Raw genomic sequence first — 11,706 nt, 5'->3', positions numbered from 1 at the left:
GAGTTTCAGGTGCGGATCAGCAGATGCGGTGCTATGTGTTTTGGCCGCGTTTTTGATGCGTTCCAGTAAAAAAAAAAAAAAAAAGATTTTTTGTTGGAGTGGGGCTGTCAGTATGTTAGCTGCAGTGCAGTGCGTTTTTGACGCGTTTTGCATTTCCTGACAGTTTCCTGACCGTACAAAATCTGACATGCAGTATTATTCTGTCGTAACCTGAACGGACTGCGCACGTGAGAACTGTAGCCCATAAAACACATAGGGATACATTGGGATGCACTTTTAGTGCAGGCGCGTACGGATCAGGTCAGCACAGAAAACGGACGTCGTGTGAACAGGCCCTCATAGTTCGAGCCGACATGTGGCAATGAAACTTGTCACAGGTCGGCTCAAAAGATCGGGAAGTGAGCGAACACATACCATCGCTCGCTCACTTCTCAATCCTGTCCCTGCAGAGAGCCGTGACTGTAACTTCACGGCTCCCTGCATGGATTCCCATCCTGCAGCGCTGACTGGCGGAACAGACGGGACGGGTACAGCTGGCTCTGCCTCTAGATAGGCAGAGCCAGCTTTCAATCACGCAGCTGGGTGGATCTCGACAGTAATGTCTGAATCCGTCCCGACTGCGTCTGTCTCAGTATACCGCGAGCTGTAGCTCGTGGTATAATGAGCTTTGGGTCACGGGAGGACGCTAGTTTGAGTCCTCCCGTGACCCCCGGGGATGAAATATGGGGAAAAGCACTGACCCCATACTTCTCCTTTTAAGAGAAAAAAGAACCTGGATATTTAGGGCTCAATCACAGAGGTCCATACACTGTAAAAAAAACATCAATCTCTGTGCCTGTTATTCACAGGTTTTGCTTATAGCCCACCTGTGCAAATCAATGTCGGGCTCCTCGTGTACGCTGGTAAATGCTGCTCTGAGCATATATTTGCATACAGGTATGGCCCTGAACACAGAAAGTCTGCTATTCTTCTGAAAAGAGGATCTGGTAAGAAAAAAAAAAAAAAGATGGGAGGAGAGCCTGGTCACGTGATCTCTGTCATGTAACTGCCCTCTCTTTCAGTCATGAGGACATTTACCCATATCTTTGAAATGACACCAAACACACCTTTTAGAAATGTTTAGTGATGACAACCGACACACAGACACACAGATACTTCTAGATAATTGCCAGCTTTTTATTCTTTACATACCTTTTTCTTTTCCTCCCCATTCTTCTCACAGTGGCCATTTTTATAAAGGGCAGATTAATGCATCTCCTTTTCCTTCCTGGAACATGTGACTAGGACATGTGACCATGCACATCATCTCATGGGAGAAAAATGCCTTTCGCTGAGATCTCATGTGATTACAGATGAGATTTCCCAGCAATGCTCTGCGATGTAACCTCCCCAGGATGCAACGCTTGAGTACAGATTACATCATTAATGCCCAAGAGGACCAGGAAGTGTAAAAACAGTAACTGTAAGAAAAAGCAAAATATGTTTGTTTAATGAATATAAGATGATTTCATATCGGCATGCAGAGGTGATTTTTAGTGAAAGGGGGTAAAGGTTCGCTTTGAGCACACAAAAATCCGTGGGTACATCAGACTCCACTTGTACAACTTATATAAATGGTCCCCATTGTGAAGTAACCATGCAGAATGTAGCAGATAACAATACCTGCTCTCCTTTATAAGGGCTAGTTCACCCCAGCCACAGTGCATTCTGGCCCGATTTCTGGACGGAACGCACTGGGTCGCATTGCGGTCGGCTCACTTTGTTATGGGGCGTGGCGGTGCATTAAACTCAATGGCACCGCATCCACGCCCTCCGGCCGCAATACGATCGGCCGCACGGGAACGCAAGGCATGCCAATGCCTGTGGTCCGGTCAGAAAAATAGTGCTTGCAGCATTTTTTCTCACCGGAACGCAGGCATTTATGTACCTTGCATTCCCGTGTGGCCGGAGTGCGTGGCTGCAGTGCCATTCCCTTCAATGCACCGCCACGCCCCCTCCCGTCCCATAACAAAGTGAGTGAGCCAGAGCAATGCGATCTAGGGCCATAACGCACTGTAGCTGGTGTGAACGAGGCCTAAGTGTCCTCCTTAATCATTTTATTACTGTGCTGTGAGTAGGAATAGTTCGAGCAGCTATGCGGGACACATCCATATCAATTAATATCTCAATATGAAGCTTCAGATCAGACGCTGTAACCGCTATATCGTAAATCACTCTGAATTCAATGTTTTGTCAACTAAAGATTTTACACAAATTAAAAATATTATGAACAATTATTGTTTTAAACTTGCAATCATAAAAACATTAGCTGGTTTCCCTTTAAATAAACCCTTCCTAAGCAGGTGTAACGCTCACCTTGTTCATAAAAGGAAATTGTTTATGAGTAAGGATAATAAAGTTATTATTAGTTATCCCGTTCCGGCACTTTCTGCTGATCTTTAGCAGTTTCACTTGCTGGGCAGAGTAAAAGTCTAATGACTGTCATAAATATGGGAGGCAACATAAAGTCGTCTCTCCCGGGTATCTCCGGCCGAGCTGCGATGCGTATCCAAGGAGGGAATTTGTTTATCTTGCTTGAAAAGCAAATGAATATTTGTTTGATTTGGATATGTGCCGTTTTTACACTGAACAGCTTTACATAAGCTGACACCCCAGTCAAATGTCAGCATTTTTCATTTAACCGATCCAGCCTACTGCCCAAGTGATCTCATTTCCATTCTGGCATTCATGCTGCGCAGTTGGCTTCACTTCTGCAAAAATCTTTATAGTTTCCGGTATCCCCTGCTTCTAAAAGGGACGGATCTAAGCATGAGAAGTTGATGACCAGTGTGTTCACGGGTTCACGGTCTGAATTTGTTTCTGATTCCAATGCAGCCTCGTCTGTTCAGTAAGGAGGCTGTACTGCACGGACCTGTAACAAGAGGCTGCTGTCCTTCCTAGAAGAGATTTTTACAAGCGGTTATACACTGAGTGGCCAGATTATTATGACCACCTGACGTCTGTAGGCAAATTAGCTATAAATTTGGGCTGAAGTTGCTAGAGGGCCAGACCATTATAAATAGGGAAGCAGGTTGTTTACCACGACAGAAGTGATTATTTTTTTTTTTTGAAGATATGGGTAAACAACGCAATTTACCAGCCTTTGAACGTATGATGATTGTTGGCGCTCGGAGCCATGGAGCGAGGATCGGCAAAACAGCAGAATTTGTTAAATGTTCAAGAGCAGCTGTTGTTAAAGTGTTTAAAGACTGGACTGTCAGCCGAAAATCTGGGTCTGAACGTGCGAATTGTGGAGCGTGGATGCAGGCAGGCGGGTCTGGCAGCGGTGAGCGTGAGGTGGGTAGGAGCTGCGGCGCGTAGCGTGTGTGGAGCCGTGAACAGGGCCAACTAATCTGAAGCTGATTAATCGATGATTGAAAAAGTTGACAACTTTTTCAATCGATTATAATCGATTATGTCGATTAGTTGTTGCAGCCCTAGCCGTCAGCAACTAGTCAATGTTAGGGCAGAACGGAGAGTGGCAAGACTGGTACAAGACAACAGAAGGGCAACAGTGCAGTGTCAGATTCCTCGCATCACCTTTCAACATCTCGTGGAGTCATGAGGCAGCCCAACGAAGTACTGATGGGGTGGTCATAATAATCTGGCCACTCAGTGTAGAACGCTCAGGTTAAAGCTGAACTTCAGGATCAGCAAATGTTGTCTTGCTACAACAAGTGTATGTATTTTTCCTTGAATCTTGGTGTGCTTTGTGTATTTACTCCATATCAGTGCTGTAATCTGGTGTGAGTCTTTGCCTCTGTGCAGGAGCTTCCTGTAATACAGACCGGCCGCTGCTGACTGGTGACTGGTCTTGTCCCCGCCCCCTCCAGTAATAAAGACCGCTCACTGCTGTTCTCTCTCCTTGTGCAGGGTGACTGGTCTTGTCTCCGCCCACTCCTATAATAAAGACCGATCACTGCTGCTCTCTCTACTTGTGCATGGTGACTGGTCTGGTCTCCGCCCCCCTCCTGTAGTTTTTTTGCAGGCAGCCTGTAGTGGGTGGAGCCTACCACAGCTCCACCCACTACAGCAAACTCTTGATGTCACTACTACTTTTACAATGTGATAACCGGATAACCGGGTGTTCAAAGGCATCTGGTGCACTCAAAGTGGATATCCTTTTATAGCTGTTGAGAAATATATTTGTCTAGAAGCTTTTGTGCCTGGAGCATTAAAAGTAGTGTGTTGTCTCTGGAGACTAACAGTTTACTAGCGCACACACAAGGGTGGCTCCATAAGACCCTGCAAGGAAAAGGAGCCACCCTAAAACGGGATACCAGGCCCAGTGCTCATGGGACCATCTGATTCTGCTTTTAAGCATTAAGGAGCAGCATCCATTGTAAGTGATTTTCATCAGCATTTGAAATTGGCTTAAAAACCTTTTGGCTTTAATATCACTTTAAGCGGTGAAGGAGTTGGCGGCAAAGTTGTGCGCCCCATATTTTATGTATATTTTGAGTCACCTTTCGATACCTCCTGGTATCTATTAATGCAGAAGTACAGTGCGGCGTGCTGCACATAATCCATTTCCACCGGGCTTTGAAAATTATCAACATGTTTTTGTGAAAGTACAGGTCACCTGCTCTCTGGCACGCATCCATCACCCTCACTAATGATAGCTTAGCTGTAAAAGAGCGATAGATTTAGCTTAAGTGCTGAGCGCTTGGAGCTTCCTTCATCCTTGTATCGTGGTAACCGGCATATGAGAATATGCTTGTTGAGTATCTGTGACTGACAACGACAATGAAAGCCATGCAAATATTAGCAACCACCCCTTACACCCCATTCACACTGAGCGACATGGATATTTCACGCAGAGCGGCTAGGAGCGACATTGCGCGATATTGAGCAACAATGCACATTTTATCGCGCTACGTAGTGTGTTTTTTGGGCGGGACTTCGTCGCTGCTACTTTGGGTTGTAACCAATCAACAGCGATCTTGATGTGACATCATTCTTTCCTTCCATTTTGCAGTGCAAAAGTGACCCTTCTGTATGGCGATGAAGTTGAGCAATATCGCCGGTAATGCGTGATTCTGCGCGACACTATAGAGTCTATTGGATCCGAATTGCGCGACATCCGCGCAAAAAAAGGGTCATGTACGAGCGACAAGCTACAGCGACATTGAGCTGTGAGATGTGAACAGCTCCATTGAAATGCATTGGACGAGCTGCATAGAGCGATATCGCGAGAAGTCGCCGTCCAATGATTTTCAATGGAGCTGTTCTATTCTACAGCTCCATGTTGCGCGTCGCTTGTGCAGGACCCTTTTTTCTGTGGATGTAGCGCGATTTTTCTCTTTTTGAATGCAGCACGACGGTGAAGGTCGGGCAATCGTCGCCCGAACAGTCGCGATATCCCAGCAGCGCGGAAATCCGCTCGAGGTTAGCCCTCGTTCACACCTGAACGTTTTGTAGCGTGTTCTACGCTCGACGAACGCTGTACAAAACGCTCAAAAATATAAATCCCATTGTATTCAATGGTCTCGTTCCCACCTTGGCGTATTTCCGCCCGTCCCTAACGCGCTACAAAACGGCCCACGCCTGAAAAGGTACATGTACTACTTTGGGCCGTTTTGTTGCGCGTTTCCATTGGGATACAGCCAAGTAGCCTTCGGAAACGCGCGTTTGTCGCACAACTTTTTATCGCGAATCGCGGTAAAAAAAACGCGCGACAGACGCGCATATGCAATACGCCTAGGTGTGAACGAGACCTAAGTGTCGCTCAGTGTGACTGAGGCCTAAGGGATTCACCAATACCATTTTTGCAAGTACTGATACTCGCCTAAGTACTCAGACACAAGTACTGATACTTTATTGTCATGTGACAGTTTTTCTAAAACAATACAGACTTAATGATTTCAGTACAGCGGTGGAGTGCCGGAGCCCGGTCCCAGCTGCAACCCTGATAGTTCTCATGAAAATGCCAAGTATCGGCACTGGTATCTGAAAAGTATTGGTGCATCCCTAGTTATCAGCATCGGTGAATGCATTTAAGAGGAATTCCATGAATGTAAAAAAGTTAGCCCTTGCAGAGGGGCTACCCTCACACTGAAAGGATTTATTGCTTGTTTTTCTCTGGGGGCTCAAATAAAAAAATATAGACTTGCTCAATCCTTCATCCTGTCTGGCTGCTAGGCCGGTCATGTGCAGCCTCTTCTACCCTGGACTTCTAGGGTCTAAGCCCTGCTGACACCATCACATCTAATGCAGTCTATTCACCTGCATTAGACATGAGAATGCCTAGGGACCACAGTCAGAGTGGAGGGGGAGGGAGGTGAGTAATGACCACCACAGGACTGAGGATCAGGTAAGTATATCTCCTTTTTCTGATCCCTATAGAAAAATTAGCAGTTAACTCTTGCAGTGCTGGGGGTAGCACCACTGCAAGGGTTAACTTTTTGCATTCCTGGAATTCTTCTTTAAAAGCATCGTTTTTTTGTGTATAGTTTGTCATTATATCTGAATATAGAATGGTCATATTTGTTTAATATGTTTGCTAGCACGCCTGCATGCTTAGTGGTGTTGCACGATGGGTGTGCCTTGCTGACCCTCCTATCTCACTGCCCATCTAACAGGAGGCTCAGTTCACTAATTCATAACACATGTGATATTTGCTGTGATGCTTGCTTTATTCCTTTTCCTTTACATTGCTACAAATGAATGGCATTATGGCAAATAAGAATTGTTAAAGCTTAGTAAACTGAGCCTAAAGTCTGTCTGAGACCGAATAGTGACATTTTTATTGCAAAATGGGCAAACAGTGGGAAAAGTGAATAGGATTGTGGAGAGTTAGAAGGATTACCAACAGGAGTTAGGAGTTCCTGATTACCCTGAATATTGTAGATCTTTAGTTAGCACTAGTGGGATACCCAGCAGGAGGAAGGAGGTCCTGATTCCTCTATATAGATCTTTAGTTATCACTAGAGGGGACCCCAGCAGTAGGAAGGAGGTCCTGATTCCCTTATATAGATCTTTAGTTCTAGTTATCACTAGAGGGGACCCCATCAGCATGAAGGAGGTCCTGATTCCTCTATATAGATCTGTAGTTATAGTTATCACTAGAGGGATCCCCAGCAGGAGGAAGGAGGTCCTGATTACCCTATATGGATCTTCAGTTATCACTAGAGGGGTCACCAGCAGCAGGAAGGAGGTCCTGATTCCCCTATTTAGATCTTTAGTTATCACTAGAGGGATCTCCAGCAGGAGGAAGGAGGTCCTGATTTCCCTATATAGCTCTTTATTATCACTAGAGGGGTCACCAGCAGGAGGAAGGAGGTCCTGATTTCCCTATATAGATCTTTAGTTATCACTAGAGGAGGAAGCAGGAGGAAGGAGGTCCTGATTCCTCTATTTAGATCTTTAGTTATCACTAGAGGGGTCTCCAGCAGCAGGAAGGAGATCCTGATTCCCCTATATAGGCTGTTTAGTTAGCACTAGAGGGGTCACCAGCAGGGGGAAGGAGGACTTGATCCTCTTTATACAGACTTTTACTTATCAGTAAAGGGATCCCTAGGACTGAAAAAAAAAAGTTTTACCTAGAGATGCACTTTTAATGTAAAAGGATGTCCTTAGTAAATGCTTGGGGGGGGGGCATTTTAGGCAGCTCTCCGGAAAAGAAGCATGCAAGGTTAAGCTGAGCAGCGTGTGATACTCCTCCTAAGTCCAGTGAGCTGGTATATGGTGCAGGAAGTTGCAGGGCTGCAGTAATGAATAGTGATGTCACTCCCTTGTCTATTTGGCGTGGGAGGTTGGGTGAGGAATCGCAAAACTGGTTGGACAGAATTACTGACATTTTGGCAGGTAAAGCAGTTCACGTTTATGTATTTTAAGTGTGCTTAGCTGTCTGCTTGAAGTTCCCTATAAGGTAGAATCTTAAAGTCCATTATGACCACATCACATGACACTGGACATGTGATCATAGCTGTGTGTGTTTCGCTGTTGATGTCATTGCCTTAGTGAAGTTGTTACACTTTTAAATACACTGTCCCTGCATTCGTGATATCTGTCTCTCTGATGGATACATTCAGGCCCGGGGTAGACCTCCGCGATCCGGGATCACGAGGTCCTGCACAACATAGGCAGCGATTTCCACGCGGCCCCATTGATTTCAATGGGCGGCTGCTTTTAGCCACGATCATGTTTGGAATCGCGGCGGGAAACCACGCGATCCGCCCGGCGCGACTGAGGTGCCATTAGAAAATAATGGCATCCACAGTGCGATCAGTTCACACCTTGGTGACTCCTGTTTTTGCCGCGTGGTGAGGTGTCGCCTAGGTGTGTACCGGCCCTTAAAAGGCAGCAGTAAGGCTGTACTACAGATATACAACTGCCATAAAAAAGAGGGAAATGTATACAGCACAGTGTTTTGCCTCAGAAATGTGCCCTCTGCTGACTTTGTGAGTCTGAAGACAGAGGAGTGCAATAAAAATGTACAGGAGTGGTAAAAAAAAAAGGTAGGGCAAGCCTGGTGATGGAACCTGTCAAAGTCCAATAGCTCTTTAATCACAGAGTTCTCTCTTCTGCTCAGAGCAAATGCCGTGAAGTATGGCATTTACACCATGGCATGCATTTTATAAATGGGCTGTCAAATGCACTCCATAGTATTGATCAATACTAAATACTATAACAATGTGTTCTCTCTCTGTTCTAAAACGATCCCCTGATTTTAAAGGAAACATCTGCTGAGGGAATAAGTAGGCTGCCATTGACCTAGAATGCCTTAAGTCGCAGTGAAGTCAGAACTGCTGATTTGCATACTTGATCCTTGTCAGCCAGCATTTTAAGAAGGCGAGTTTAGCAATGACAGTCCAGCTCTGGTGAAATCACATATCCCATCATGCCTCTGGAGTCGTGCTTGCCATTCTTGCAATGCCTCATTGGATTTGTAGTTCCACAACAGCTGGAGTGCTGAGGTTGCTCACCCCTGCTGTATGTCATTCTTTGAGTTCACATTTCTACAAAAGGAAATATCAGTTTTGATGGATCAATCTCTTAAATCCTTGAAGGGTGGTGTGGTTTGTTGTTGCCTTCTTGCATAAGAAGAATGTTTGCAAGCTAAATTCCTGAATCTCCTTTGTGTGTTGGGCTTGTAACCTTTGCTACAAGAAGGTGTGCTGAGGATTTGGCGCTCCCTTTGCAGCTAAGGACACTTGGAGTGATAAGGAACTAAATCAATCTTTTATTGACTTGTGAAGAATGTGAGTGGTAGAACTGTACGAGTCAGCCGAGTGTATATAGCGCAGCACAGTTTACTTGTAACTGTCTCTTCTTCCTCCTAGAACGTACCGACGGGCCCCAACAATAAACCTAAACTGCCGGTGGTTATTGCTCAGTGTGGCGAAATGTAATTACAGGTGAGTTCTGCAATTAAAGTGTATGTAACAATGAAAGTGGAACATAAACAGTGTAATTTATGGCCGTCACTTATTCTGTTGGGAAATCCCTACAGTGCATCATTAATCAAAACAACATCCAACCAGCTGCCATAAATAAAACAATCCATTTTTATTTACACATATTAGGGTTCATTCGCATGGGCGCGCAGGGCCATACGCCGACCAGATCAGTGTATTTATGGGGCGGGTATGACCCTGTGTTCAGCTTGAGTTGTGGACAAGAAGCATGTGCAAATCAATGGCAGGCTGTCACTGTCCGCGGCTGTTTGCATGTAATCGCTCAAAGACAGAGGTGGGCAAACTCCGGCCCTCCAGCTGTGGTGGAACTACAAATCCCATGAGGCATTGCAAGATTCTCATAGGCATGACTCCCAGTGGCAGATGCACGATGGAATTTGTAGATTCACCACAGCTGGAGGGCCGGAGTTTGCCCATCTCTGCTCAAGGAGCAGTTACCAATGGCTAGGGACAGTCGATCTTGTTTGGACGCAGACTGTTGGCGTTCAGAGCGGCTCATCTGTCCCTAACCGCAGTTAATCGCTCCTTAAGGGCTTGTTCACACCGAAAGCGTGTGCGTTCCAGAACGGTAGCTGCTGGAACGCACCGCAATCGCTAAGAAACTTCTCCCCGCGTTTTGGGGAGTCTTGCCACGCGCTCAAACGCGGGGGGGGCGTGGAAGCGGTGCCATTGAATTCAATGCACCGCCACGCCCCAAAACGCGGGGAGAAGTCTCTTTGCGGGGCGTTCCAGCAGCTACCGCTCTGGAACGCACACCCTTTCGGAGTGAACAAGGCCTTAGTGATTAGATGCAAACAGCTGTAGACAGTGACGCCCTTTTATTAATCTGTGCAGGCTTCCTGTGCACAGAGGGATGTACCTTCCCCAGAAATACCCTGATCTAGGGGGTGTATACCCATGTAAGTGAAAATAGCATCCACAGTTAATATCGAGCTGTGTTCACCCCTCTTCCTTTAATAAGTGATTTGTAAATTTGCACTGTCTGGTCAGCCAGATTATTTGTTCCAGTCTACTGATTATGTAAGTTGCCACCTTATTAATTTAAATGTGTGCTTTCAGACTTCCATCCTGATCCATTATAAATGCTCTGACTCACGATTTGTATTCTTTTGTTATGTAATGGCACTTGGAGTAAACACGAGTCCCAGGTCTCACCCCATAATCTCAAAGTGGCCATTTGCACCAGGTCCACAGTCTGTCCCTCAGTAAGCTGAGCTAAGCCTGCCATGTAGTAGCCACGTCAGATTTCTTTTTTTATACATATTAAGGTTCACTCACGCAGGTGCGTAGGGCTGTACGCTGCCCAGATCAGCATATTTCTGGGGCAGGTACGACCCTGAAGTACGATGGTCTTGGTTTCCACAATCGCACGACAGGCCGAGAAGGAAAAAAGTATGCCATTATAAAGAGCGCAATTTGTGTGAGTTGCCACTGGGTTTTTCCAAAGCATCCCTTCTTTCTTTTCCCTTGTTTTCCTAGCAATCTTATTAATGGTGTACAATGCCTCCAATGCAGTGCAGTGTACTTTACTGCTCATCTTTAAGATTACGAAAATGCAGCCAGGTGACAGGGACAATGTAATACGAGGACAGGAGATGGGAACCAATGCATTTGGCCCCCTCCTAGCACAAACGCACATTGAAGGAGAACTATGAGGTGAATGAAAATCACTCAGCCTTCTAGTTCTAGCCGACCTGTGACAATGAAACTGTCACAGGTCGGCTCAATAGATCGGGAAGTGAGCGAACACATAGCGTCGCTCACTCACTTCTCGATCGGCTCCCTGCAGAGAGCCGTGACTGTCACGGCTCCCTGCAGGGATTCCCCCTGTCCAATCCTCCAGCGCTGACTGGTGGAACGGACGGGGGAGGGGGCGGACACAGCTGGCTCTGCCTCTGCCTCTAGATAGGCAGAGCCCACTGTCAATCCCGCAGCTGGGTGGATCTCCACAGTAATGTCGGGATCCGTCCCGGCTGCGGCGTCTCCGTATACGGTATACTGAGCTTAGGGAGACAGGACGTTAGTTTGTGTCCTCCGGTTACCCTTAGGAGAACTATGGGGAAAAGCCCTAACCCCATAGTTCTCCTTTAAGAGCCCATTCAATGCAGTTTACACTGTGCCTCAACAAGCAGATTTTCATGCGTTAGGCAGCCCTTCAAAATTAATGATGCCGCAATATGCAAATGTGTGAAAGCTGCTCTTCAGCAGCCTTGTAAGTGGGTTTTTAAATATATATGTATATATAGGG

The 11,706-nt window shown here is 46.1% G+C and overlaps 1 protein-coding gene across 1 annotated transcript in view; it reads left to right on the top strand.

The window, feature by feature from the left end:
- The first annotated feature begins 3,329 nt into the window (after window positions 1–3,329).
- YBX1 (Y-box binding protein 1) overlaps window positions 3,330–11,706 on the top strand; it is a 31,354-nt gene continuing 22,977 nt past the window's right edge. The window contains exons 1-2 of the mRNA XM_018552666.1: window positions 3,330–3,336; window positions 9,085–9,090. The gene's annotated coding sequence lies outside the window, so the exon portion shown is untranslated. The remainder of the gene's footprint in view (window positions 3,337–9,084; window positions 9,091–11,706) is intronic.

The sequence above is a fragment of the Nanorana parkeri genome, unplaced genomic scaffold (assembly GCF_000935625.1).
Source record: "Nanorana parkeri isolate BGI_ZX_2015 unplaced genomic scaffold, ASM93562v1 scaffold94, whole genome shotgun sequence".
In the NCBI taxonomy this organism is placed as follows: Eukaryota; Metazoa; Chordata; class Amphibia; order Anura; family Dicroglossidae; genus Nanorana; species Nanorana parkeri.
This window is presented reverse-complemented; position numbering and strand designations above follow the sequence as displayed.